Genomic DNA, 5891 nt, shown 5'->3' with positions numbered 1-5891 from the left:
TATTGTGGAAAAATACAAGACAGACGAAAAAGATATTAGACATTATTGTAAAAAATGGAATGAGAAAACTTGTGGACTATGGAAATGGCCTAAAGCGGGCACGTTCGAGGAAAAGGAGTGTCAAAAGATGAAAGACCGAATTATCATTTGGGGGGAACAGAAGAAGGGACAAAGAACACGGGAAAAGCAAGTCAAACAGGAAAAGATAGCAGACTGGTTTTACCGAGAAGGAAGAGAAAGGAGAGATCGAGAGAAGGCTTGGAAGGAGAAAGAGGAAGCGGAAGAAAAGGAAAAAGAAGAAAGAATGGAGAAAGAGATAGCAAGGAAGGTGCAAGAGACTATGGAAAAAGAAAGATCCAGGATTGAGAAAGAAGTAGAAAGCAAAAGAGGGGACGTGGTGCCCCAAGCCGAAAAGCGGGGAGAACGGGGACCCCCGCCCCCATACAACCCCCAATTTAAACCAGAGATAAAACCGCGGAAAAAGAACCCACCGGCGGGAATATACCCACTGTTGGAAACAGGATTAGAGGGAGAGGAGGAATGGGAAGCAGCGGAAGTAGAAATGCAAGGAATTTTCAAAGGACTACAAAAGAAAACTACACCAACCCGAGGAGAACAGATGGTGGCTGAAAAAATAGAAGGTAGAAGGAACATACATGGAGTCACCTGTGTAGAAGAGCAGAGTATGGACTTTAGCATACCAAACATTGAGGACCAAGAAAGGCAGAAAATGGTGGAAGATTACGTCAGGAGCCAACAAGGGATGCAAGAGGAACAAGCACAGAGGGACAGGTGCGCGCAGTATCTATGGGAAGCGAAGCAACACGAACAAGCACAAAAGAAAAGAGTGGAGTGGTAAATAAAGGAAGTGAAAAACGAAGGCGCCCCTGTACCAGGTATGAGTTATGGGGGGGGCCCTACCAGCACCCCGAAACCTAGTGTTCAAACTAAAAGAAGGGAAAAGGGGCAGCAGGAAAAGGAAAAGAAGGAAGGGGACCAAGGGGGAAAGGAAGTCGTGAGAAGTGAGGGACGACAGGACTTTGTGGATGGAGCATGGGACAGAGTAGTAGAGAAAAGATGGATGAAGGGAAAGAGACTGGAAGGGGATGTTATAATAAATCCCTACCTGGGATCAGATGACGAGGAGATGGAAGATCGGATGAAGAGAATGGAAGACGTGATCATATATGATGAAGGAACAATGAATAGAATGGAGGAGCTGGCCGATCAGTCTAAGCAAATAGCAGACGTAATCACAGGGTTAAGAACCCAACAGATGGAAGAATTAAAAAGGTTACGAGAAATGGAACAAGTGCTGAGCCGATCCATGGCCCAACAGAGGGAAGGCCAGAAGGTATCGGTGGAAGGAGAAGAAAATATGGACCGGTACCAGCCAGTGGCAGAATTGGATGAGGAAAATAGAAGGAATACAAGACAAGAGAGTGGGGGCGAAAGCGACAGGAGTGGCGAAGACGAGTATGGAGCGACCTAGGGAGAAACGTCAGAGGAAGAGGGAGACAAGACAGGGAGGAAGTTGAGAGACTGAAAAAGCCTGAAACCCCGACTCAAATATCGAACATGTCCTGCCAGAGGGAAACTCATGAGCAACCAGCAAGGGGAATCATCAAAAACGCAATATCCCCTAATGGTCAAGGGAAAAACATTACAGTACACTCCAGGGAACTTCATGGACCTGACTGGATTAATACAAAGGTTACCCAGCATGTGTGAGGGAGGTCAGAAGTGGATCACGCAGTTTGGAGAAAAGACAGCAGGGCAACACCTGGCTGTAGGGGACATTAAAGCCATTTTATGCCAAACAGTGGGGAAAGGACGCACTGAAGAGATCCTGAAAACAGCCGGTATAGACGACTCACTGGACGACCCAACAATAGATCCCATACCATTCGGTGGAATGCGGACGGCGATATGGGATGCTATTTGAGCAATATATCCGGCTAAAATGGACCCGGGGAAACTAGAAGTAATCAAGCTGAAGGAGGACGAAAATGTGTTAGCCTTTGTACAAAGTTTCCAAGACAAATGGAGAGACGAGACGGGAGCAAAATGGGATTCCTCGGTAGCGAGTGTAGGACTGTTCAAAATGCTGTTGAAAAAAGCCCTACCGGATGAGGTACAGAAGAAGCTGGAAGAAGTGGTAGGACTGAGTTCAATGGAATGGAACACATTTATGGCACACGTAATGCACCACGTAGAACAGCACAGAAAGATGAAAAAGGAGGCTAAAGACGCCACCGAGACCCTATTAACCCAATTATACAAGGCACAGCTTGGGGAAATAGCCAGGACTAAACAGGAAGAGAGAGAGAAAAGAAAAGAGAGTGCCAAGCAAGCAGCAATGATGGTGCCTGCACAGCCAACAATCCTCGATGGAACAACAGTAGAGGCAAAGGGAGCAGACACCCAGGGATATCCCCAAATGCAGGTGACGCAAGGACCTGTGATGATGCACCCCACCCCTTATGATCAGACGTATCCAATGGGTCCCCCCATGTACTCCGGACAGCCATATTGGAATAGAGGAAGAGGATATGGCAGGAATAGGTTTATGCCCCGAGGAAGTAACCAGATTGAGGGATGTTGGGAGTGTGGGGACCCTAGCCATTTGAGAAGGAACTGCCCGCACCTCTCCCGACCGACATGGGGTGAAAAGGTGGACAGGGCTGAAAGGCGAGGGCAGGTGTTGGGGCCTGGAGTTCCCCAACTAATGCCAGAAGACAGCAGAACACAACTGCCCTGGCAGCCCCAGGCCCCGGTACCTCCGGGAGGCCACATGTATGGCCCCAGTGGAGGACAGGGACCGAACCAAAGTTGAAGATGCCCAGAGAAGCCAGAGGGGGAGCTGATGCAGTATGCCACCACACTGCACCCCGAACAAGAACCCACAATAACAGTGAAAATAGGAGACATGTTTAGCACACCTTTCATGATCGATACAGGGGCCACCTATACAAGCATCGGGAAAGAAAGTTCCCAGCTCCCCCTTTCACGTAAGGCAATACAAACAATGGGCTTCTCAGGGAAAACACAAACCTTACGATTTACTGAGCCTCGGGAATTAACACTGGATGGGGTAACAATCCAGGCCCCGCTCCTGTATGCCCCAGATGCGCCCGTCAACTTACTAGGAAGAGACACTTTGTGTAAACTAGGGGCACAAATACGGTGCGAAGCAACTGGCATATGGGTCACGTTCCCAAAGGCTAGGGCCATGCAGTGCCTAATCATACACGAAGAAAGAACAGAACTACGGGTAGTGGACAAGGTGTACTGGCTGGAAATACCAGACCTACGTCAGTCGGACCTATGGAAAAAGAATGGCAACCGTGGGTCCAATACATGCGACCAGAGTGCAGGGAAGTGAGCGTTCCGCTGCACTGTACCATCAAATATGATAGAGGCGGGCAGGACCAGGATTATGCACAATTATGGGAGGAAATGGAACAAGGACAGAGAATGGACATCAAGACGCTGGATGTGATCTGTGGACCTCAAGGAGTGGCGGCAATAATTAAACTCCCAGACAGAATAATGAATTGGTACCAAGAAGAAGAAGCCGCTCCCCATGTCACCCTCATGGTAGCACACGGTTTTGAGCCAAAAGACTTGGGACCCATGGTGAAGCAAGCGAAGGAGGTGAGGGAATGGAAACCCACTCAAAATCAATACCTACATACGTCACCAGATAGAAAATACACCCGCATCTCGATAGCAGCCATCGACATGACGGTTGCAGGAAGTATGGAGGTACACCGGAGGATGGACGAACAGAGTAAACAAATGGCTATAATGGAGCCTGGAAGTGACGCTACACAGGATCTGCTGCACGATATACCCGAGCAACTATGGACCAAGCACGTAATGGACGTAGGATTGGTGAAGTCAGCAGGACTAGCAAAGATAAAGGTCAAGAAGAATGCAAGGCTGCCCTATCAATGACAATACCCGCTCTCGGTGCAAGCCAGGGAAGGTATAAAGCCAACCATACAGGGACTGCTGGAAGCAGGGGTCCTCATTCCCACCAGCAGTCCCTGCAACACACCCATCTTTCCAGTAAAAAAGCCAGGTACAGACAAATGGAGATTGGTCCACGATCTGCGGGCCATCAATCAGATAGTGGTGCCAGAAACACCCATAGTACCGGATCCCCACACATTGCTGACGAACATCCCAGAGGGAACAAGGTGGTATACAGTCATTGACTTTTGCTCAGCCTTTTTCAGCATGCCTTTACATCCAGAATCACGGCATCTGTTCGCCTTCACGTATGAGGGGAAACAGTACACCTATACGCGGCTACCGCAAGGGTATTGTGAAAGTCCATCAATATTCAACCAAGCATTGGCCCAAGATTTGGCCACTCTGGACTGCCAGAGCACGTTCCTGCAATATGTCGACGACCTCTTGATATGCAGCTCCTCGAAGGAAGAATGTCAATGAGATTCACTAAAAATATTGAGGCTACTAGCAGAAAACGGCCACAAAGTCAGCCAGGAAAAGCTACAGTTTTACAAGACCAAAGTTGAATACCTAGGTCGAGTATTAGAGGGAGAAAGCCGCACAATAACTCCCAGACATGTGGAGACCATTAGTAAGGCCCCTAGGCCACAGACAGTACGACAGATGATGGCCTTTTTGGGTATGGCAGGATTTAGTCGTCCGTGGGTATGTGAATTTGCTCTGAGAGTCCAACCCTTGCGAGACATGATTAAAGCAGCAGACCATACGCAACCGAATGCTAAACTAGAGTGAACACCTGAAGGAGACGCAGCCTTTATAGATATAAATTCAGCGCTGGCCACGGCACCAGCCCTCGATAATCCAGATTATAGAAAACCATTTCATTTGTACGTTTCGGAAAGGAAGGGATATGCGACTGCCGTACTAACCCAGCAACAGCAAGGCAAAGGAAGACAAGCTATAGCCTACTACAGCACAGCCCTTGACAACGTAGAGAAAGGCATGCCACCATGCTATCGTTCTTTGGCGGCAGCGGCGTTCGCATACCAAAAAGCATCCTCAATTACGATGGGGCATCCGGTCCCCCTGTATACAACTCATGCTCTTCATGCACTCCTGACCAGTCAGAATTTTGTAATAACCAATTTGCGACGTACAGGGTATGACTCCATACATTCAGCCCCTGAATTAACTATAGAAAGACGCACTATGGTTAATCCAGCAGAAAAGATGATGACGCCCCTAGACGGAGAACCACATGAATGTGTCAGTGAGTCTTAAAAATTCTTAAAGGCGTGACCTGATTTAGAAACCGATGCTTTAAACGATGCGCAGCGCATATTTTTTGTAGATGGATCCTGTTTACGTACCAACGAAGGGAATCGGGCAGGGTATGCCGTGATAGAAGCAGACAAAACTCCCCCGGCGTTTAGGGTAGTTTTGAGTGTTCCCCTTCCGCAACCATGCTCGGCCCAGCTGGCGGAGATAAAAGCTCTGGCAGCTGCTTGTAAACTGGGCAGTGGACAACGATGCAATGTGTACACAGACTCTGCCTATGCACATGGGGTATGCCATGTTTTTGGTCCTATATGGGCACAGAGGGGATTCCAGCGTGCCGACGGGTCTACTGTGACTCATGGAGAGGCGATCTCGGACTTGTTGTATGCCATGAACTTACCATCAGCGGTAGCTATTATCAAATGTAAAGCACACAAAACAGATGGCTCTTTCATTACTAAAAGAAACGCGTTGGCAGACGAAGCCGCCAAGAAAGCTGCAGTAGAACCGGCCCAGATGCTGGCGCTCACGCAACCAGAAGAGATCTCAGTCCGTCACCCGATGGAGGACAATGTAGCACAAATAGTGGAAGTGCAAAATACAGCCGGAGAAGCAGAACTCTCCACATGGAT

This window comes from Ictalurus furcatus, chromosome 24, assembly GCF_023375685.1.
Source record: "Ictalurus furcatus strain D&B chromosome 24, Billie_1.0, whole genome shotgun sequence".
Classification (NCBI taxonomy): Eukaryota; Metazoa; Chordata; class Actinopteri; order Siluriformes; family Ictaluridae; genus Ictalurus; species Ictalurus furcatus.
The sequence above is the reverse complement of the archived record's forward strand: the minus strand, read 5'-3'. Positions refer to the sequence as shown.